Source organism: Mustela nivalis, assembly GCF_964662115.1.
Source record: "Mustela nivalis genome assembly, chromosome: 2".
Classification (NCBI taxonomy): Eukaryota; Metazoa; Chordata; class Mammalia; order Carnivora; family Mustelidae; genus Mustela; species Mustela nivalis.
Genome location: NC_139021.1, coordinates 102,514,950 through 102,539,633, shown reverse-complemented (window position 1 = coordinate 102,539,633; position 24,684 = coordinate 102,514,950). Strand labels below are relative to the sequence as shown.

At 40.2% G+C, this 24,684-nt stretch overlaps 1 protein-coding gene across 6 annotated transcripts in view; it reads left to right on the top strand.

The window, feature by feature from the left end:
- The first annotated feature begins 22,389 nt into the window (after nucleotides 1-22,389).
- Nucleotides 22,390-24,684, top strand: part of CHRM3 (cholinergic receptor muscarinic 3) — a 509,004-nt gene continuing 506,709 nt past the window's right edge. For 5 of the 6 annotated variants that reach the window (XR_014308880.1, XM_082720839.1, XM_082720835.1 and 2 more), the window contains exon 1: nucleotides 22,390-23,067. The gene's annotated coding sequence lies outside the window, so the exon portion shown is untranslated. Of the gene's footprint in view, nucleotides 23,068-23,108; nucleotides 23,178-24,684 lie in introns of those variants that run through there. The other variant, XM_082720838.1, reaches the window with a different exon arrangement.

Genomic DNA, 24,684 nt, shown 5'->3' with positions numbered 1-24,684 from the left:
TTACTTTTTTTAGAGCAATTTTAAGTTCACTCCAAAACCGAGCAGAAGCTACATAGATTTCCCATGACCCCCCTGGCCCTACACATGGATTGCCCCCTTCCCCCCTCCCCCAATTATCAACATTCTCCACTAGCCTGGTCCATTTGTTACCACGGAGGAAGCCGCACTGACACATCAGCACTACCCAAAGTCCACAGTGCATGTCATGGTTCGCTCTGGTGTTGCATGCTCTGTGGGTTGGAACAATGTGTAAGGACATGTATCCATCACTGCGGTACTCATCAGAGCGTTCTGACTACCCTGAAGATGCTCTGTGCTTCACAGCTCAGCACCCCCCCCCCCCCACCGATCTTTTCACTGTCTCCATAATTTTGTCTTTTACAGAATCTCCTATAGCTGGAATCCCACAATGTGAAACCTTTCCACACTGACTTCTTTCACTTGGTAACATTTTTCCCTGTCATTTCATGGCTTGATAGCTCATCTGTTTTTAGTGCTAACCACTATTTTATTGTCCATCCTGACAGTTTATTTATCCACTCCCTGCTAGAGGACACCTCAGTTGCTTCCAAGCTTTGACAAGTATGAGTAAAGTTGCCATATACATTTGTGTGGTGGGTTTTTTGTGGACATTTGTTTTGAGCTCCTTAGGGTAAATACCAAGGAGTGCAATTATAAACACAGATTTTTTTTTTCCTCAAGCTAATCAGACATTTCAGGTATCCAATATTGAACATCCCACACTCCAATAACTTTTATTCCATCAGATATGGAAAAATAATTTTATTCAGAGATGAATCTGTCTTTGCCAATGAAGGTATCACTTAAAAGAAAAATCTGCCCTTCACATTATCTGGCCCCACAAACCTGTCTTTTGCTCTGTGTAATTCTCTTTTCCTGGTGTAAAACTTATTTACTGTTTAACAAGATGTTTGTTCTATTTCTACTGGCACTCTCCTTCACAAAGAAGATAATTAAAGCAACAGTACCAAAGACTCCTGGATATAGTCTGGGTCAGCTGTGTGCTGCGAGGACACTCAGAAACAAAGAGCAGGAGTCAAGTCTTATTTTGCTATGAGAGTTTATTTCACATTTTTTTCCTTCCTCTGCAGCTATAGGAAATGAAGAATTCACTCTTTTATTTGTAGTCTGATGACAGTTTAAAGTTTCACTGAGGATGTGGTCAGGCAGTGGTAATCTACAACCCACACACAAAACATAGCACTAAAATCTTTATAATTAACTGCATATGATTTAGCAGGGTCATTTAGAAAGATGATTCATCGGCAGTAGGTGTAAACTGTTCACTAAACCTAAAGCTTAAAGGGAAAGCAGAGATAGAATGGTTTCTTTATAGCACTTTAGGCTAACAGCCAGGTGATTCAGAGTCCTTAAGAGCCCTGATTCAGTCTTCATTTCTCATCACTGATCGGATGCTGAGGTGTCATGCCAAACAATTTACCCTTCTATACCTCAGTTAGGTCAATCTCTAAAATAAGTCTCTAACAGGGGTCTAGGGAATGTGCTGCTTGTAACCCTATGTTTCAACATGTTTCTTCATTCTGCTTTATAATTGTGTGTCTATTTGTGTATAGAGGATTTTCCCCCAATATGATTGCACATTCTGGAAAAAGTGTATGGTGGCCACGACTTTTCTTTGGCGTCTTTCCATCTCCTTACAGGCCAGCCATGTCCAGTCTTCGTATGTTATCTGAGCCCTGGCAGCTTAGAAAACTCTATCGTAATAGACTCTATCCCGAGGCAGCCCTCACCTTTTACAGAAATGTTTACCCCTTTCTCCTTACACTTTGCTTTCAGGAAGTTGCCAATGGAAGAAGACCTGAAAATCTCATCCTCTAAATTCCTAATAGCTGATTGTGGTATTGCCCTCTGAAGAACTTGCATTGTAGGGGGCGCCTGAGTGGCTCAGTCTGTTAAGCGTCTGCTCAGGTCATGATCCCAGGGTCCTGGAATGGATCCCCACATTGTGCTCCCTGCTTGGCAGGAAACCTGCTTCTCCCTCTCTCCCGCTCCCCCTGCTTGTGTTCCCTCTCTCGCTGCGTCTCTCTGTCAAATAAATAAATAAAATCTAAAGAAGAACTTGCATTTTGAAATCGAACAGATCCTTGACTTCAGGCTGCGTTTCACAACTCCGGTCAACAGATCTCTTGGAATGAATGGTTGAGGAATGCAGGTTCGCAGGGCACGAGATCACACATGCATGCTGTAGCAAATCCTGAGAGGGGGACTGGGAAATGAGAACCATTTACCTGCAGCAAACACGTGTGACATCACCATACAGAATTGCATCGTGAGAATTAAAGCAAGGGGTTTTAGTACCTCTCCAATATTTTCCACCATGTTCCCTAGAGTGACCTTGTATACAGACAATGAGTGCTATCATTTGGCCTGATGCCACATCGAGAACAACAGACCCAGATAACAAGCATTATCCGTCCATTACAACATCAAAGTAAAGTGTGCTTTTGGTCAGCTCAGGATTACATGTCAGAACATTCAACGAAGGTACATTGCAAAGCAGCTAAATCTCTCATTTAGAGGAAATCATATTCACTTCACCAGGAAGGTGACACATTTTTTGATACCTCTGATTGCCCACCTAGTCTAAGCACCCAGTGGCTTCATAACATTTTTTGCTAGCTTATTACAAAGGCTTTTATTGTTATTTTTTATTCTAAAAGTAACGTGTGTTTGTTAGAGCAAATTTAGAAAAAACAATGGAATAAACAATAGTGTGTGATCACTACTGCTAACATTTTAATGATGCCTTTATTCTTTCCTTTATACATTCACCCATCTTTTCTGTATTCCCCGAGCTGCTCTGAGCCCTAGGAATACATCTGTAGACAAGCTACATAAAGCTCATATGGTCTAGACAGCAATCGAGTGGTGCAAGAGAGCAGACACTAATGAAACACCTAAGTTTTATGAAAAAGACAAACTTGATTAATGGGACTAAAAGGGTCTGGAGAGGGAGCGCTACTTTACATCTGATGGTAAGGCAAGACCTTACCAAAGAGGTAACGTATGAGCTGATACCTAAAGGAGAGGAAGTTCAACTTAAGACACTCTGGGGAATCAAAATCCAGATGGGGGGGCTGGCAATTCAAAAGGCCAAAGATGGGAATAAACTTGGCATATTTGAAGAATGAAAGATCAACTGGATGAGTGTGACTGAAGATGTGGAGACTGATGATAACAGACGTAGCAGAAGTAATTAGGGCTAAGCCATATACACCCGCACAGCCCAGCATGGGAGCCACAAGCCGGACACATCTACTGAACACTTGCAATCATGCCAGGCTGAATCAAGATGACCTGAATTGAAATACGCATTGAAGGTGAGGATCTAGTGTAGAAAAAGAACTCACCTTGTTTAATGTGCTGAAATGACAATTTTGGACATGTTGGATTAAATGAAATATATTTTTATCATTGAATGACTTATTAGCTTTTACTATTAAATTACTTTTTCTAAGTGAAATTATATGGTAGTTTCCTTCTCAGTCTCACTTACTCCACTTAACATAATACCCTCTAGGTCACCAAATGCAAGATCTCATCCTTTTTTATGGCTGTGTAATACTCAATTATATATAATATGTTTTATATATAATGCTTTTATATTTACTCATATAAATTTATATTTATGTTTATATATGATTATGTAAATTATTCATTTATTAATTATATAATATGTAAATAAAATACTCTCTATATATGTTATAGATACATAGTTATCACATTTTCTTTATCCATTCTATATTGTATATTGTATATTTGGGTTGCTTCCACACCTTCACTACTGTAAATAACTCTGCAATACATAGGGGTGCATATTTTTTTAACTTTATTAATTTTTATAGTAATCTCTGCATTCAACAGGGGGCTCGAACTCACAATCCCCAAATCAAGAGTTGCATGCCCCTCTGACTGAGCCAGACAGGCAACCCCGCATGTATCTTTTTGAATTACTGTTTTCGCTTTCTTTGGGTAAGCACCCAACAGTGGAATTATTGGATCATATGGTACTTCTATTTTTAACTTTTTGAGGAATGTCTCACTATTTTCCAGTTGTTGTACCAGTTTGCATTCCCATCAAGGAGTGCACAAGGGTTACTTTTTTTTCCACATTCTTGCCAACGCTTGTTATTTCTTGTCTTTTTTATTTTAGCCATTCTGACAGGTTGTGATTTTGATTTGCATTTCCCTGCTGATTAGTGATGTTGAGCATCTTTTCATGTGTCTGTTGGCCATCTGTATGTCCTCTTTGGAAAAATGTCTATTCAGCTCTTCTGTCCATTTTTTAATTGAATTGTGGTATTTTGGGTATTGAATTGTAAACCTTCTTTATAGAGTTTGGGTATTAACCCCTTATTGGATATTATCATTTGCAAATATCTTCTCCCATTCAGTAGTTGTGTTTTTGTTCTGTTCATGGTTACCTTCAATGTGAAAAAGCTTTTTACTTTATTTGTATGTAGAACCTAAAAAAACTAAAGAAATGAATAAAAAAACAAACAAACAGCAGAATTGGACCTATAAATACAGAGAACAAACTGATGGTTGCCAGAGGGAAGGCAGTTGCCGGGATGGGGATGGGCAAAATGGGTGAAGGGGAGTGAGAGATACAGTCTTTCAGTTATGGAATAAATAAGTCACTGGAATAAAAAGCACAGCATAGGGAAGCTAGCTGATGGTATTTTAATATTGATGTATGGTGACAGTTGGTAGGTACACTCAGCGAACGTAGATAATGTAACGAATAGAGATGCTGAATCACTATGTTGTATACCTGAAACTAATGTAACATTGTGTATCAACTATATAGAAATTAAAATTAAAAAAAAAAAAAAAGAGTGGCACCTAAATAGCTTAGTCAGTTAGGTGTCTGATTTCCCCTCAGGTCATGATCTCATCAGGGATGCAGTGTAGATGAGATTGGGCTCCCCATTCAGCGGGGATTCTGCTTGCCCTTGTGACCATCCCCCTGGTTATCACTCTCTAATAAATAATTAAAATCTTTAAAAAAAGAAATTGAGTGGCTGCCTGGGTGGCTCAGTGGGTTAATGCTTCTGCCTTTGGCTCAGGTCATGATCTCAGGGTCCTGGGATCGAGCCCCACATCAGCTCTCTGCTCAGCAGGGAGCCTGCTTCCCTCTCTCTCTCTCCCTGCCTGCCTCTCTGCCTACTTGTGATCTCTGTCAAATAAATAAATGAAATTTTTAAAAAAGTAAAAACAGAAAATGAGTAGTGAAAAATTGTACGTACACTTTTAAAGCAAGACTTGCATGTTATAATCAGGAGTTACAGTCTTTTTAGTTTTCTAATTTTATTTTTTTTAGAAAGAGAAAGCATGTGAGCAGGAGGGGGGCTGCAAAGGGAGAGAGAGTGATCTCCATCCCACCACCCTGAGATCCTGATCTGAGCTGAAATCAAGAGTTTGATGCTTAACCAGCTGAGGCAGCCAGGAACCCCCAAGAGTTGCAGCTTTTTAAAGATAATGAGAAATATTTGAAAACATTGTCTTAAAAATGGAAATATTTTAAGATGTCTATTAGATATCCAAGTAAAATTCACAAGAGAAATCAAGTAGAGGAGGAGTGGACCAAGGAAGATAAGCCAGTAAGTTGCCAGAAAACTGTATGTGGTAATGTCCCAGAAGTTAAGTAATAACTTGTTCAAACAGCAAATAGTGCTTCACTATGTCATGTTTTGTTCAGTAGGGCAAGAAAGATGTGAACAGAAAATTAGACATTGCATCTGACAATGCAAGGAAACTCAATGAGAAAGTTTCTTAAGGTGTGACTATGAAGGTCCAACTGAAGTGGACAGAACAGTAAATGGGAGGTGATAAAATTAGAAAAATAATAAAAAATAAAATTTAAAAAAAATGTGCTGTGAAGATAACCAGACAAAAGGAAATAGTGGCTGGAGAAAGATATGACATCTGTCTTTCTTTCTAAAGTTCTGACCTATAAGGGCTTACCTATGTGCTAAAGGGACTTACTCAATAAAGTAAGAGAAAATGATGTGGTAGAGAGAGGGGAAGATTATAGACACAAGGTAAACTATTGAGTAAACTCTTGAGTAAACTATTCAGAATAGGATCCAGATCTCAAAGGCAGTATTGGCTTTTGATAAGACTAGGAAGCTCCTTCCATTGTATCTGAAGTAAAGACAGTGTAGATGAGTAAAGGTGGGTCTCTCTCTCTCTCTTTTCTCTCTTCGTGCGTGTGTGTGTGTGTGTGTGTGTGTGTGTTGTGTGTGTGTGTGTTTACCTTGTAAACACATGCTTAACCATGTGTGTGTGTTAACCTTGTATCATATCAAACTTCTCAATTTGTAACATTTGTAGACATTTGTAGATACATTTTTGAATTGTGTCTACACAGATCCATGTGTTCTAGTTTCAAATGTCAATACAGAAAACTGTCATTACATGAAGCATATACATATGTCCCTTTTAGCTGTGATCCTTCTTATAACACCAGTCATTTTATTCTGGGAACTTTTATGATATGGTATTTAAAAGTGTGACTTGGTTAAGTCTTTTGTTTAATTCATTATTCTGAAGCCTCAATGATTCCCTGCAATCTGAAGATTGATATCCTTCACTTTAGGAAATTTTCTGTACTATTTCTTTGATTATTTCCTCCTCTCCAATGTTTATTTTCTCTCATTCTGGAATCTTTATAGTTGGATATTCCATGGAATGTTCCTAAATGATCACAACTTCATTTCCTATTATCCCTTTGGTCACCTGTGTATTCTGTTTTCTAGTAGTTTCCCTTGATTTTAACCCCGAAAACATTTTTGCTTTTAAAAAAACCAAAGTTTGTATGATGTTTTAAATTTCCTAGAGCTCTTATTTTGATCTCCATTCCTTCTTCACAGCCTTTGACTCTTCTTCAATCTTATCTTATGTCTCTTGAGTACATTAATTACTATTTCTTTGAGGTTTTCCCTGCTTTCAATATTGTTCCTACTCCTTCTGGGCTCCTTAGGCATGATTTGTTTGTTGTTAGAGATTTCTCTCAAAAGTTTTGAGATGCTTAGCTATTTGTTCATAATTAAAAAAAAAAAAAATGCTTTTAAGCTCTGTATAAACAGCAGAATGACCAGCAAGACTCACTCTAAAATCAGGTAGTTTTGGGAGAACAGTACATGGCAAGATCTAGGTTTTTTCTCTGGAATGGTTCGGTTTATCTAGAGAAGGAACCTCCACATTCTTGGTCTTAGGCAAACACCTGATGGCTGGTGTTCTGTAACCAGGGCGAAGGAAGAAGCTAGGAGGAGGGTGGCAGTTCCTCATGTAGTTGGTATGTGGACCTCCGTCGAAAGCCCTCTTTTAATCATGCACCTCACCCTACATTTTTTTGTACCTGGTTTTGTTAATCTAAGCCTCTCTCATTCAGTTTCTCCAGAGAGCATGCTTCCTATTCCTAGGAAGCCTAGAAGCTATAGTTCCCTCACAATGCCAGGTGGAGTTGAGAAATGGGAGTCTAGCTGCATCTTTTGTAAACTTCCAAACTGCCCCAGGCTTACCAGCTCATCTCCAGCAAGCTCTTTTATAGTCATGGTGCCACCACTTCCTCTTTCCAGTATTCAAAGAACAAACCAGCTTCCTTCTCACTGTTAAACCACTTGTGACTTATACATGACTCACCCCTACTTTTTTAAAAAATATTTTATTTTTGAGCAGTCTCTACACCCAGCATAGGGCTCAAACTTACAACCCCACAAAGAAGAGTTGCATGCTTCATTAACAGAGTGAGCCAGGCGCCCCTCATCTCTATTTTGATAAATAAGTAAATTCCTACCTTTTCTTTCCAACTTCACACATTGTAATTCAGAATTATAGATCGCTCCTAATTTAATAAGAGATGAAGTCAGTGTTTCTGCTTATGAGCAGAGGCAGCAATATTGCTAAGTTTCCATCTGATACCAGAAAACAGAAACTATTTAAATTCAACACTAACAATAAAGTTCTTTTTAATAGTCAAGATTCTTAAAAATATTGTCTTTCTGGAGATCTAAATTAGTAGCAATATCCCCTCATACCCATGCTGTGTACTAGTTTTTGTTCTAAATATTAATCAGACTATTATGGAAAAAATAGCATTCTTCTCAAATCTGTGTACTTAAAATCCAGAAATGTCATTGTTTCCTGAAAAAAGAAGAAGAAGAGAGGAGGAGAGGAAGAAGAAAGGAAAAATAGAAAGGAAGAAAGAAAGAAATCTTCAGAACCAAAGAGGAAAGCAACTAATTCTGCTTCCCTGGTGAAATAAGGAGGACTTAATAAAGGAACTGATATTTTTACCTGTATATTGAAAGATCTGCCTACCTTTTTCCAAGGCATTTAAAGAGGGGATTACATAACACAAGAGAGTGGAAGCAAGAAAAATGAGAGTGTTCAAAGAAAAATGAGATCCTTTGGAGGACAAACATGAGATAATGTATGAGATTTGGGGAAAAGTTTAAAGTTTACTTAAATTCAAAGAAGGATTATTTTTACTGGTACTGATTCTACCTTCTACCTGGAGTTTTGGATCTTCTCCCTGAATAACATGCATTCCTAATGGTCTAGTTTATAAGAACCCACAGAGCCACTTCAAGAGAGCCCTAGAAGATTCAATTCTATTTTCACAAGAATTATTACTTAATAGAGAACTCATAAAACGTCTTTTGTTTATTCTTTCACAGTTAAGATTCAGGTTATAATTGATGGTTCTGATGCATTGTGCAGACTCCCCTGAACACACCTGATTTCAGCCCACCAGCGGTGGACAGTTCCAAATACACTGCCAGTGCCCCAGATCTTGAGTGCCCCTCCGCTTTGCTGCTTCTAGGCCTTCTCCTAAGCCACAGGAGGCCACTCACCTGTAAGCTGATCCAACCTACAAAGGTAGAGGAATTAATCCGAGAGCAAACTTCTACAAGTGGAAGACAGAAGTCTTGATAAATGCCCCAGCCTTCCTATTTTGTATAGAGACAACATAATACAGGTCCGTGGTGGGACTGAGCTTCATTTGCTCACAGTGGCAACTGGATCATCAAAACTCATGGCTGGCTACTTCACCCTCTTTTCCCTTCATTTTTACCCAATCTTTTAGTTCTGCTCCTTGAAATTTCTCCTTGAATAATTTACCTACACCCATTTTCTTCTCTCGTGTTGTGCTTTTGCAAAAATTCAAATAAAACATATACTTAGCTAATTACGTGCCTCTACTAATTACTTTTTTTTTTAAGTAGGCTCCACGCCCATTGGGGAGGCCAATGTGGAGCTTGAACTGCTGACCGTGAGATCAAGACCTGAGCCAAGATCAAGAATCAGACCTGCTCAACCAACAGAGCCACCCAGATGCCCCTCTTTATTTATTTTTATTAACTCAATATAATTTGCAACATCCAGCCTTTTCTATCACTTTATCTTAAAAACTGAAGAATAATTTAAAAATACATATTTTAAAATTTCTTGGCACTGATTACTTATAGTTAGAAGATTCACCAGTGACAGACAAAAAAACACTGAACTAAGAACCAGAAAACCCATATTTTAGTCTTAGATTTTGTAGTACCTAGTGGTGAGACTACATGAAAGCAATCGTATCTCTCTAAAACCCTACTTTCCCAATTTATTAAAATGCAGGAAATTATGTAAAATGTTATTCCTAGGCACTGATTTTATGAGCCCATGAAATTATAGAGGCAGGCCTGCTTTGGTTGAAGCTGTCAATCAGTCATGTTGCCAGGTGGTCAGTTGGTCATGGTTTGGTCATGGTCACCTGCACCTGTGGCCATGCCTGGAGCAACTTCTCCCCAGCATCCAGTCCAAATCTGCCCCTTGCTTGAATAGTCCCTAATGCCTCTATAGCCTGCAGCTTTAAATATATATAATATTTGATTTGTGCAATAAGAGCTAACCCTCTTATACAACCCTCTTGGGTAACACACATGAATATAAGTGACTATTTGTTACTCAACAAGTGACTCCAAAGGTGAAGTTTCAAGACAAAAGGGACAGGGACACCCAGTGGTGGGGTGGAGCTGAGAAGCAGGAAAGGCTTCACTGCATTCTGCAAACCATCCCATGGACCTGGTTGCCAATTCAGCTACACTGAATGCTGGCTCTGACAGAAGGCATTAAAAGGAGAAAGTAAAATGGTCCTTTGTTCTGAGCCTACAAATGCTGAAAGGAAATTCCTGCTCACAGCAGGTGATTAAACAAGCTTTATTAGAGGCCATTACATGAAGTCACTGGCACTGCTTTGTTGCAATAAAATGGTTCATTTTCCCATTTTCTCATTCTTTAACTTTCAAATGGTATTAATTAGATTTATCAACAATTTGGTAACAGCAAACTGGTTGCCAGATCTTACAAGAACAATTTTACAACCTGTTCTCTTAAAGCAGTAGTGTAAAATTATCAGGCAAATTCTCCCTGAGACAGAGGAGAATGGATTTATGTCTTGGAAGGGGATGATGGTGTAATTCAAAGTGTTTAACCACAAGCATGGAATTTCTCCAAAGCCTTCTTCTTTTTAGTTCATATTGAATTTGCCTACCATTCAGTAGTAAACCTCAACTTATATTAATTTCAACATAATGTATGGAATTATTTACCAGTTCTACTACCACACCAAAATGTCTATGGAAGAATAATGTAATTTGGATTTTATGTTTTGTTCTTGCACTCATCTTTTTACAAGGATAAAATAGAAATGTTCTTCTTTCTTCCAATGACGTCTTTACACTGTTCCTGTACTATATATTCAACCTAGGAGAAAGACTGTCCCATTCATTATGAAGGCTATATTTGGGCATCTGAAATCCTATACCATGTATAAACATGAATTCAAATGTCAACTCCATTATCCTTGTAAGAGAAACACAAGGATCAAAATTCACTGCCAAAGAGCAAAACTAAAAAAAGGCGTATGTGTGTGTGTGTGTGTGTGTGTGTGTAATATTATGGTCTTTGTGTCTTCACCCTTCAGAACTCCTATATTGAGCATGATAGCTTTGCACCAGCTGAACAAGCCCCAGAATTCCTTTTTGCTGCTGGCATCTGACCTACCACAATAGGTAGGGGCAGGTTCAATGTGAGCACATAATGTGCATCAGAAACATTCATTTCTTTCCCCATATTCCTTTTACTCCCTTGAACCTCACAAACTCAACCTTTTACTCTCTTCTTCTTCCTTTTATTTTACAAACTCATTACTGTCTGCTTTAGGGTACATTTTTTTTAAAGATTTTAATTTTTTAAGTAATCTCTACACCGAACATGGGGCTTGAACTCACAACCCTGAGATCAAGAGTCATGTGCTCTATGGAGTGAGCCAGCCAGGTGCCCCAGGAGCACATATTTGTAATTTTGTTTCCATCCCATGTTTTCCTGTATGGTAAATACCACTGTTTTGGTGCACTGAAGTAAGGCAGAGATATTCTTCCTCCTTCCCCATTAGCTACTCTTTTGGAATTTTGTATTAATAAAATCATTACATTTCTTTGCCTAATCAATTATTACTCTGCTACACATAAATTCAATGAGTTTGATGGCAAAAATATGTCAAGCACTTTGGATCTCACAGAATGGAAACCTCCATATAAATGTTATGATTTCTATTAGGTGAAGACACTTTAAGGTATGTTTTATTGGCCCATTAATAAATGACTGGAGTGGTAAAGATATCTGGCTAGAAGCCCTCGTTTTTTTGCAAGCACAAAAGATGTGGGTTAATGGAGCAATTAAACATACTTTTATATCCCAGGGCTATAATAATATTGGGGAAAAGTAAGCGAACTACTAAAAAGAAAAGACAACTGTAAATACAGAGCAAGAACTAGAGGCTGAACTTCCATAAAAGTGATAAAGAAATATATGACAGAATTTCAAACAGTTGGCAATTTACAGGGCACCAAAATTGATATCTTTATATCTTTTCTTGTCAAAAGAGATATCTTGTTTTACTGAAGAAAAAGAAATAAAGTGGAGAAATAGTCCAACAAAAGAAGTAGACCATAGTACAGGATCAAGTCATATGGGGGAACAGCGGTCAAAAAGCATTTTAAAGAATATTAGCAGTTATCTGATCACCAGCTGCAGATATAGAAGGACTGTTCTGAAGATACAGAAGATGTGAGAGTTTGTAAAACAAAGGGCAGGTGCTGAGAACACTATCAATGCAGGGGTGAGTACTGGTCATCTTTGCATCCCTAGGATGGTGCACATTTGTTTCATGTAGTCTTTGCTCAGTGATGGGTAATATGTCCATATTAGCATGCCCATACTTGGTGACAATAGCAGTAAAGGTGATAGAATGATTGGACTTATTGGGCAGTTTCTTGACAAAGCTAAGTTGAAGAATAGAGATCAGTGGAAGATTTATTCATCCTGATGTCAGTATCATGTACTTCTTTGCTTTTCTCCTTTTTCCTACGCAGCCTGTTTCTGAGACATCTAGTCTCCCCTCCTATCTGCCACCCTGATGCCGTCTGATGCTTCTACCATCCGGGCTCAGTGCATTTGTTATGATGATCTAACTTCTTAGCTCCTACACCCTGGAAGCTGAGGGTTCCTACAAATAGCTGCCTAACCATAAAAATCTTGTGGCATTAAAAGTTAGCTGAGACCTCAGAAGAACTTGCAGAATTTTCGTTTAATTTTTTCAGCTTCTTCTCTCAACTGCCTCAGTGACTTTTCCAAAGATCTCTGTTCTTTACTAGTCTCTATTAAAACTCCATCCTACACACTACCAGGGACAATTTATCCCCTAATTCATGAGTTCTACATGGCTTACCCATTATGCATGAGCTCTTACCATATTCGTCCCCACCAATTACAAGCTCTGTGTATGTGTGTGTGTGTGTGTGTGTAAATCTTGGCCTCAACTCAGTTGCAGAGGAGTTTTGTACCCAAAGGAAACACAGTTTTTATTTCAAAACTATTGAAGAGTAATAAGTCTATATTGAATTCCCCAGAGGAAGCCCTAGCAGGGCTATACAAATAGTAAGATGTCCTAAGATTTTCCCAAACTTCTACTAATCATTATAGCTACTGCACAAACATCTCTTATGTGTGGTTCTTAGAAAACAAAAACGAAAACAAAAAAAATTGCTGTGCCTTCCTCACCCAAATGATTTTCTCTCCAAGAGGAGTACCATGTCTTTCCTTATGGATCTCAAGTTTACTTGTGGACATCTCTTGCAATCTGTCCCAACAAAGGTTCTCTGTGGCAAGTCACAGAGTAAGCAAATACTCCTTTTCAGAATGGAATGAAAATCATGAGATGCTCTGAGTATTTGTGCTTCTATATCCACGCTTGTCTTTGCCTTTTCTCCTCCAGTTGTAGAAGACAATTACGCCAGCTCCTTTCAACTAACTCTGCTATTTATTCCTTTGACCACATGTCTTTCTGTCTCCAAGACATTATCCATCAGGACTTCAGTCTTCTACCTTTGTAAACAATATATTTTTTAAACTCTATAAGTTCAGTAATGAGAAAAAAAAAAGTTTTAGAATGGGCAAAAGAACTGAACTGACACTTCACCAAACATGTACCAGTGACCAATAACCCCTTGAAAAGATGCTCAACGTTAAGTCGTCACAGAAATGCAAATTAAAACTGCTATAAAATATCACCATGCACCTATTTGGCTAAAAATAAAAAGACTGACCATATCAAGTGTTGGTGAGGATAGGGAGGAACTGGAACTCTCACACACTACATGTAGAGTAACATAAAATGGTACAGTTTGGTAGTTTTTAAAACAAAAATGTACTTTCTGCATGACCAAACCATTCAACACCTGGATATTTATCCTAGAGAAGTGAAAGTATATATCCAAAGAAGATTTGTGCAGAAATGTTCATAGACTCTATGCATATAATAATCCAAACCCAAATGATCATTAATAAGTAAGCAGATAAACAAACTGTGATACTCAGCACTGCACGAAAAGAAATTAAAGACTTATAATAACTATATCATGACTGAGTCCCACAATACTACACTGAATGAAAGAAGCCAGACCAAAAACAGAGTATGTCATGTATGAGTCCATTCATACACAATTCTAGAAAATGAAAACTAATCTACAGCAACAAAAAGTGAATCAGCAGTTGCCTGAGAGTTACAGGGGGTGAAGAACAAGGACAGTAGTGCGTGTGTGTGTGTGTGTGTGACTTCTGTGTTTCTCCTTTACTCTCATGCTGCTACTGCACTCACAAGACCTTTGACACCAGCTATATGGGTTTTGCACACATCTGGCAATTCTGCAACACTAGCTGGGTGCCTTATATTTCAGTGCAGTCCTGGTGCTATCTATGTGGAGTTACCATCAGGTACCACAGGTTAAGGATTCAATTCCACAAGACTTTTCCCTCTTGGGATGCCAATATCAAGTCCCAGGATGTCACCTGTAATTCTGACCAGTGGCCTATAAGTGAAGGTCCTTATGGCCCTCTCTTTGGATTCAGTAGTTTTCTAGAATGGCCCAGAGAAGTCAAGGAAATGCTAAGTTACATTTACTGGTTTCTTATAAAGGATATATTAAAAGATACAGATAGGATATAGCCAGATAAAGAAATGCATAGAGTAAGGTATATGAAAAGGGACATGGAGCTTCCATGTTCTCTCTCTGGGCCACTCTCCCACAATACCTCCATGTGTTCACCAATCCTAGAAGCTCTCCAAATCCCTTACTATAGGGATTTTAAAGGAGGCTTCATCATGTAGGCATGACTGACTATTAACTTCCTCTTCTCCTCTTTGCCCCTCTCTAGAGAATGTGGGTAGACTGATACTGAAAGCTCTAAGCTTCTAATCATGACTTGGTCTTTCCAGTGATTAGCCCCCATCTGGGAGTCTACTAAGAGTTGCCTCATTAGAATCAAAGACACTCCTATTACCCAGGACATTTCAAGGGATCTAGGAGTTCTGTGTCGTGAACCCAGGTCAAAGACCAAATATAAGAACAAAGATGCTCCTACTGCTTTTATTCCTTAGGAAATTGCAAGGTTTAGGGGCTCTGTACCAGGAACCAGGGGCAGAGACCACTATATACATGTTTTTCTATTATCTGATTAAACACACACACACACACGTGTCAAAACTTATCAAAACTGTACTTTAATATGTACATTTAAGTCAATATCAGTTATACTTCAGTAAATCTATTAAAATTTTCATATGCATGCTTTCGCATTTACTTCTTAACCCATTAAAATTTTATTTCTCTCCTTATAACCTTGAGAAAGTTTTAAGAAGATCTTTGTTAATATTCGAGTTGTTATCTAGCTATATCTACATATTTTAAATCTTTATTTTACCAGACCTCTCCAGTACCTTTGACTATGATAATTCTGACTTCCAGAATTCCTTTAACTCTGCTGACAAGTCTCTGAGAGTTTCTGCTCTGTCTTCTGTATGTACTCCCCCTTTCTCTTCCAATTTCTGAATGTAACTGTTTCCCAGGATTTCACTGACACCTCACCTCAATCTTAACATTATTCCTGAATATTCTCCTGGCCTCTCATCGACCCAACTGTCTCAAAGACACAGGTGACCCACATTTACATCCCTAGCATGAGACACACACTAATCTTCAAAGAGTTATTTCCAAATGTTTGATGGACATCTCCACTTTCATTTCCCAAAAGAAAGTGAACACAACAAAGGAAACACTGGAATCATCTTCAATCTTAAAGCCATTCTCCAGAACCAACAGTTTTTTAAAAATATCATTGCCCCCCTCCCAAAAATCATTGCCCACCTCTCCCCCAGGAATCAGCCTTGAGTTATCCTCTGAAGTTACTTCCTCATCATTTCTTGCTTATGTTAACTGAAACAGCCTCCTAAGTAATCCCCTGCTTCTAACCAATTCCCCATTGAGTCCATGCTTGACACAATGGCTGCCATTTTTGTTCTTGAGATGAAAACCCTTCTGGGGTGCCTTTTTAACCACAATAGGAAATGCAAACATCTTATCCTGGTAATCAAGACAAAATCTTCAAAGATCTGGGTGTATTTATCTTGTTACCAAACATCTACACTTACTTCTACCACAAACACTCTTCTATGCTAATCTCAAACAGCTTTTAGTTCTGTGCACACATCATGCGACATATGGCTACCATTTTATTATTACCATTATCCTTCCTGCCTCAAATTCTCTTTCTTATTCTACTTTTCTGGATAACTGCTGCTTGCCTGCTAAGATTTAGAACAGATCATTCTAAATTACTGAAATCATTACTTATTTACTTATTTGCTGACTTATATATCAGAAGACTATGCCGTCTATAGAGTTTTGGAGTTGGTAGAGGGGAGGAAAAAAAGACTGACAAATGAAAATTGTCATGTAGTTGAAATGTTGGTGAAGACATAATATCTAAATGGACTTAGTAACAACTTAAAGATACAACCAAACTTAAAGGAAGTTAAAGAACTTGAGTTAAGGTGAAGAAATGATGTGGGGTGAGTTCTAATGCCAATAGTATTTGTGAATCCTGAAGCTGAATGCCCTCCCTGAGCTCTGAGAGTCTAGAGATAAGAAATTGACTTCATGGGTCTGTGTACTTTGCGTTATCTTTGGTTTGAAGGAAGTTTAATTCTGGCACTCATAAAAAGCAAAACAACTATATGGAGCCATATAAACTTACTAAAAGATACACTTGTTAAAAGCATACCCAGTCTTTTGCAAAAGGTACAAAGATGGAGCTAAAAAACAATGAACTAATTAGGTTTTAAGTCAGCTTGCTAATACACCTGAAACTTACGTAACACTGTATGTTAACTAACTGGAATTAAAATAAAAACTTTAAAAAATTAAAAATTAAAAAATAAATAAAGTAAGGCAGGTTGCCAGTATCAGGGATTGCTCTATAGCTTCTGACAGCCCTTTATCAAGTAACTTGTGTTCTCATTTATCCATTTTGACTACTTCCACTGTTTTCCTATTTTATTGTTAAATTTTGACCAAATTTTGAGAGTATGTAAACTAATAAAACTTACTTTCTACTCATAAGGAACCTACAGTTTAGAATAGGTAAATGCCTTTAGTGCTTTATTTCCATTTGTTCTCAGCTAAATTGAATTCAGGCTTAGATCAGGTTTGTTTAGGATTGTATAGATAGGTATAAATAACAATGTAATCAGCTATACAGATTAATATATTTTATGAAGACAGTGATATAGGCAGTGATGTAGATTAGAGTAGAATTATAAAAAGGTGCATAAAATTATCTGAGTTGGAGACTCTGTCACGGCTAGAAAGAGGTAAGGCTTCAAAATATGTTATACATTAATCTTAAGAGCCAAGGGAAAATGTAGTAGAGATTGTTAACATTTTTTTCTGATATCCACTTTCCCTGTCTTTCTTATTTACAAATCTCCACAATTATATACTGACCAAGGAACACATTTCAAAGCCTCTTTTGCAAATGGAGTTGCCAATGAGATATAACGGGGTAGACGGATCCTTTTTTGACCATAGAGTGGGCTCTCCCAGGCTAGAGATTATCCCTTTCATCCTCCCGTCTTACCAAGCCCTCCTTATACTTGCTTTCAGCACAGACATTATTATAGGAACCCTAGAAGCTATCACAGACCATGAAGAGAGCTTGAAAATCTCTACAAATTTCTGGTGAAGCAAAAAGCTAAAAGGAACATGCCTCCCCTGGGGGCTGCGGTGTTACCATAGTTTGAGATTATTTTTAGGTTGAGCTAAAGAAGCCTCCATCTTGTCTAATGTTGAGGTTAATTTGAGGTTTTATTTCATATATATAACATTTAATCCTAAAAGTACCCATTTAGGAAGAGGATAACAAGTTCAGGTAAGAGTCAAAAAATTGACCTGACCACTAGAGAGTCAGACACACACTGTCCCTGACGAGTACTGACACAACTCCATTTCCAGCCTTCCCTTTGCAATTATAACTAATTTAAAATGTCCTTAGACTTGTTTAACACGTAGCCTCCAATGCAACTCTCTGTTATTGACATCCATAATAATCAAGACAACTCTTCCACAGAGAACAACTAAAAATTATAGATTCAAAAATAATAATAAAAGACATTAAACAGCTCTCAGTGCAATCTAGATTCAGGGACAAAGATCTCGAGAAGAAAAAGGCACATTTGGGTGGGCCTGACAGAATTCATTTCTTTTCGAGACATTCCTTCTGAGCCAAGGGTCTGATGTTGATGGACAAACTTGGGAGTCCCCAGGTGAAATTCTGAAATGGCCTCAATACACAGAGGACAAGGAGAGTCCGAAGAGAGACAAAGGACTCCAGATTGGTAGGTGGTAGGTTTAATGAGCAAGGGGAATTACCTATGAGGCTTGTCTTGGCCACAAGCCAGATCTCTGTACCCACCTGCCAGAATCTTAAAAGTTTATATAGAGGCCTTCACAGACTTCCATCACAAATATAGTGTCCTCATGGTCCAACCATACTTGATTCGCTTAAAACTACATCTTTAAATTGGCTCCAGCTATGGGAGCATAAATTTGTTTCCTGTTGGTTTACTTAAGCACAACTATCCCATCACCAGAATACTACTATTTGTAGGCAGAAATCATCACTGTGCACTGTCATCATATTGCTTGCAGAAATGGGCAAAAACCCCGGGGCACCAGACAGAAAAACTGGGGTATGGGACAGGTGGAAACACTTTCTTTCAAATGAGGCTGGTGCTCTGGAGTGTGTGAGAGCAAGAGCCCCACAAGCTTCCCACTGACCGGAACCAGCTGGAAAGGGAGTGTAAACAAAGATGGTGCCTCCAAAAAAAAAAAAAAAAAAAAAAAAGGAAGAAAGAAAGAAAAAAAATAATAAAAGAAGTAAAATGAAAAAAGTAAAGAAAAAAAGAAAAGAAAAGAAAAAACAACACAGAAAAAAGGCTCGCCAAAAAAGCGCGAGGCTTTAGGGAAGCAGGGAAGATGTGAGCAGGAAAGGTGACTCCCGTGAGCTCGGTCTTGGTGAGTCTCCCAGCACCCACTGCCCCTCAGGCCAATGCTCGCCTCTAAATTACCAAATGAGCCCCTTTCTCAAGAAGTCTGGGCGCTTTGAAAAAGGGCAGCTTCTGTGCTGGGCCCTGGCTGGACGCTCCTGCATGCGGTGGCTTTCGGAGCAGTTTCTCAGTCTGCAACAGCGTCCTGTGGCCCCTGCCTGGGAGCCCCACTGGTCTGCAAAGTCACGGGTTTTGGGGCCTCGTCCTTCAGGTGCTGGTCTTAAACTTGGGGTAGTCCAAGAGAAACAGGAACCCTTAGTGCCTCAGGGAGAAGCTTCAAGTTTTGAATGACCTCCCCCTTCTGGGTCTGTGCAAGGGCTGGCCCTTAGGGTGAGACTGTGACTTTTCCTACCTGTGACCGCGTGGTTTCTCTCCGGTTTGCTGACGCGAAGGGGCAGCTCCACCAGTTTTAAGGTTTTTCTGGGAGGAAATAGTTGCATATATAACTGAATTCGGTGGTTCTGCAGGAGCTTAGCTTAGCTCTCCGTACGTCACCATCTTGAACCGGACAACGTGGCCCTTATCGTAGGGGGTGGGGTGGGGGGAGAAGGCCCAGAGGAAATAATCTGTGGGAATGACTCCTCCAGAGCCTCCTCTTGGACTGTGCAGCCCTGTGTTGATTGCTGTTAATAGCTGAACATGTCGTTTTATATAGTCTGTCCATATTTTGTAGTTACTTTATGGTAGAAAGTAAGTGTGCTATCTTGTCCATAACCAAAGTTTTATTGATTTTTTTTAAGACTTTATTTATTTAGAAGAGAGAAAATGAGTGGGGAGAGGGAGAAGCAGGCTCCAAGCTGAGCAGGGAGCCAGACATGGGGCTAGATCATGACCTGAGCCCAAGGCACACCCAGCCCCCTCCCCAGTCTTACTTAATAATTGAATACATGAATAAATCTTATGCTTATCCTCTGTGTGTGTTTGTTTATTTTTAAGCAGGCTCCAGACCCAAGTGGTGCTCGAAATCACAACCCTGAGATCAAGAGTCTCATCTACTACCTACTGAGTCAGCCCATGTTGCTTTTCTTTTTTTTTTCTTAAACCTAAAAAGTAAGATTTCAAAATGTTTTTATCTCTAGTTTATCTTCTTCTTTTTAGGATCAACATCTAAAATAAAGAACTCTTGGGGCCCCTGGGTGGCTCAGTGAGTGAAAGCCTCTGCCTTTGGCTCAGGTCATGATCCCAGGGTCCTGGGATGGAGCCCAGCATCAGGATCTCTGCTCAGCAGGGAGTAGGCTTCCTCCTCTCTCTCTCTGCCTGCCTCTCTGCCTACTTGTGATCTGTCAAATAAATAAATAAAGTCTTTAAAAATAAAATAAAGAACTCTTTGGGTTTGACTCTTAGCATCATAAATTATCACTGCCCCTGATTTGATTCATTCTCAGATCTAATAAGTATCTCATTTATATTTTCCATATATATATATAAACAATAGGGTACCAAGCTCAAAATTAAACACTATTCTGATCTAGAATGAACATACTTACCAAGACACTTGGGGAAGCTCTGTCCAAACTGTTAGTTTCAGTTTGTTCAATGCTGATATGCAATTTACATTTACCTTGTCCATAAAAATAATGGGAAAGTTAGATGAAATTAGGAAATGCTACATGTATGAGTTTAATGAAGAAAGTAAAATGAAGCAAGTCTGGTGAAATATTTTCATTAAATTGTAGTTGTTTTGTTTTCAGATTACTGGCAAATGATTCATTTCATGATCTTCTCTAGAATATTGCCAGTAATCCATATGACACTTCATCACCATATAGATAAGAGAATCTACCTTAAAATAACAACTGGAATATTTCTATATGCCCATTCTTCAAGCCCCCTGTATGCTGCTTATGGATTTACCAAATATTATCAAAGGTACTCCCATTCCCACTGGCAAATAGCAATTCTATGTGATGCAAAATATATTTTAAATTTGAATATATCTTACTAGCTATGCAATGAGTGATTTACCTAGTCCTTTAAATTTCTGTCCTCCTTTATTAAATGGGGGTAAAACACTTTTTTGAATGTTTGCTTTGAAGATTAGGGAAATATATAAAGACAACTATTACATTTCCATCTGAGAGATATCCAAACAAATGGCTACTACTATATTACCATGTAATTCACCTGAGCTTGGATATTTGGATTTAAGTAGCCACGTGGTTTCTCATCAGATTTTTCCTATTGTGACCTTTATTTTCTCTAAGCAATGTCTAGTGTCTTTTCTTCTAAAGATTGTTCTACCTAGAAGAGAATATGTAGACGCAGAATGGAAATTGTATACTTCTATTTCTCTCTTAACATGACTTATTTTCCCAAAGAAGAGCTCTTTTCCTGTTTATTTTCTTGCTCCAAATAGATTAATGAAATCATTTTGCCTCTTTCCTTTTTATTAAAAGTTTCATTTCATACTATGCTCTTACTCCTTTTTTGTTTCTTTTCTCCCCCACCCCCCTGCAAGAGTTATCATTATTGTCTGTCCTTCCTTATGGGGTTCTCCTGTAAATGTTCCTTACATGAGCTTTAAAAAACCTTCAGAGTGCTGTGCAGCAGCCTTGTTGGTGTCTCTGCAACTCTGGCATCTTTCCACCTTTTCCTTATTTGGTTTGCTGAAAGAGTATAGTAAGACATTACTTTTCCCTGCCTACCTCTTTCGTCTCCGTTTTTCTTTCCCTCTTTCTCTTTGTAGCTTCTCATTCCTCTTGAGTTAAATATAAAATTTAAAAGCCCGACTAGGAAGATCGTATCTTTTATCTTATGATTCAAAAAAAAAAAAAAAAAAGTGTGTGTGCACACACACACACACACACACACACACACACACACACGAGTGCGTCTTTTTAAATGCATGTTTTTCTTTCACTCCTGAGGTGTCAACTTCTGAAGGAGGAAAAGCCAGGTCGTCTTCTCTCTATTAACATTGTTCTTGATGAAGAGACTCTCAAGAAAAAAAAAGAAAGAAAGAAATTAAGAAAAGGAGAAAAAAAAAAAAAAGGCATCAGGCTGCTCACTAAGGAAAGGTTCTCAACAGTGTCATTTATTGTAACTGAGCCGGGGTTCTTGCAGCCATAAGTTGTGTCCAAGAATCCACTTTCTTTCAATCCTTCTAAGGAGTCCAAGCAAAGCAGTTTGGACAGCAAAACTAACTGACCAACAGAAATCTGTCCTTGAAGTGCCAGGGCCACGCAAGCTGGGGGCAAGTGGGGCCTCAGCGAGGCAGCCAGGTCCCTTCGACTCCCCCCACACCCACCCCAGGCGCAGAATGCAGGCCGAGCCCGCACGCGGGAGCCGAGCAGGGCGCCAGCAAGGCAACTGGGCATGCTCAGAAGCCGGGCAGGTTTGGGTCTCCAGCAGGCAGCTTGAGCATTACACCCGTGCTCACAGTCCTGGGAGGAGGAGGAGGAGCGCGGGAGGAAGGAGAGGAGGAGCGGCGAGCGGTAGCCACGATCGCCACCACCAGGCAGAGGAAGAGTTCGTGAGGAGGGAAAGACCCTCCTCCCACTTGGAGCGCCTGGTGTCTGCTTTCGGAAAAAGAGAATACAGGATAAAGGAGGAGACGGAGAGAAGAAGGGGGAAGAAAGTGAGGAGGGAGAGAGACGGGGCGGGGGGGAAAAAGACGAGAACAGTGAAGGCCGGTGCGTGCAGGGAGCCTGAGGCGCGGGGGCGGCCGTGCCGAGCCAAGAGCGCTGCCGCTTGGGCAGGTGCCGGGCCGCTGCCTGGAGGCGGCATGTGACGCGGCCGCAGCTGCCCGCGGGCGGAGCGCTCTCGGACCCGGGAGCGCACACCGCGGGGCAAGTCGGTGCCATCCGGATCCCCAAGCTCCTTGTGAGTTCGCCGGCGGCAGCCTCGCTTCTGCAAAGACGCGCGATGAACCGAAGGGCGGCTCCGGGCATGGGCGTGTGGTCCTAGGACACTCTCTCCGTGAGCTCCGAGCAGCAGGCGACTAAGGGACGGCGGACGGGGCGCCTCCCGCGTGTCGGGGAGGCGCGGGCGACCGCCCGTGGGACAATCACCTGGAGCGCAGCGGCCAGGTAAAGACGGCGCTTGCCACCCGGGCGCTGGGCAAAGCGGGTGGTGGCGGCGGCTGACCTGGTTTCTTGCCTCGTCGCGCTGCGAAGGGAGGAAAAAGTTTTCGGCCCGGGTAGGAAATGTCTTTGCTTCGGGGAATGCACAGAGGGTACTGGAGAGGGTCAGGAGAGCTGGTCTGTCGATTTTGGGGGGTGGTGGTGGGAACTTGAACGCAGAGCACGATCGTGTGCAGACTTGGAGCCTGGGACCGAGGGTGAGGAATGCGGGGTCACAGCAAGGGTCGGGAAAAGGACTGCAGTAACAGGAGCGGTGGCCGGGCCGGGAGAGAGCGGGGACGCCCCACCCGGCTCTCCTCAGCTTGGATTCTGTCTCCGGAATACCGGACCTGAGGCACGGAGTGTCCGGACCAGAGGAACTACTCGGCTTAGTGTGTGCTTGTATGCGCGCGCGTGTGCGATGTGCGTGTGTGGCTTCCCCCGTACGATTTCCTACCGCTTTTATGAAGGCTAAGGCCGGCACCCGCTAACCTCGAAACGGGGTGGCTTGTTCGGATTGCGTTTCAGGGGGCGAAGAGGTAAATTTGACACGTAGTGTAACACCTGGGCCAAGGTGGATAGCCTGGGTGCGCGTCTTCTCTGATCCGGAGAGAGTCTACACTCGCGGAGCGGGGATCGTTGGACCGCACCGGATCTCCTCTCTGGATCCCTCTTCCAGAACAGACTCCTGACAGCTGGGTTGATTTCTGCGTGTTTTTAAATGATGTGAGGGGCGGGGGCAGTTGAGTAGCAAAATTCACTTGTCTTCTTCGCGCTGTGCGTGTTGGAATTGTGATCCTGTTGGGTGTGCGTGTGTGCAACTCTCCACACACGCAGGTTGGAAGTGGTAGAGGAAGCAGGGGTTTGGGAATTGCATCCGCATGGACAGATTACAACGAATGTTAATACAAACATTCGTTGATCTGCAAGTGTTGTTTGAACCTGCCTGATGGCTGTAAGGATATGCTTTCTTCCCGCTGTGTTGCGATGTAAAAAGGATGGCTCTTCTTAGGAGGTAAATGGATTTTATCCGAGCGTTTATGTTGTTAAGGACTCTGGTTATGTCACTGTATGCCTTGCACAGACCTTTCATTTCTCTCTTGACCTCTGAGTTACAACAGAACAGCCTAATCCCCCATTTTAGGTCTTTCCGGGTTACTACGTGAAAATCTTTTTTTTTTTAAAAAAAGTGTATTTGTTGATGATGTAGTCCCAAGTAATTTCATATTGTGAGATCATTAAATTGCATGAAACATTCATCACTATTTCCTGTGTTTAAAACAATGCTCCTGTATTTATTTGAAAGAGACCCTGCCTAAGAATATATACTTAAGAAAGGGGAGAGCTGAACCTAGAACAAATATGTGCATATAGACAAGACTGTGGTAGTCATGTATTAATTTAAAAAAATTGAGGTCTTTCTGTTCCAAATGTGGTGGGATAGATATGGCGTTGGTTGCACCCTCTTGTTATGGAAGCTGGTATTGCGAAGAACACATTGAACATGCCTGCCTCTCCAATGTGCATTCAACATGACACAGAATTGTGGTTTCAATCATACACTCCTATCACTGAATAGCCTAT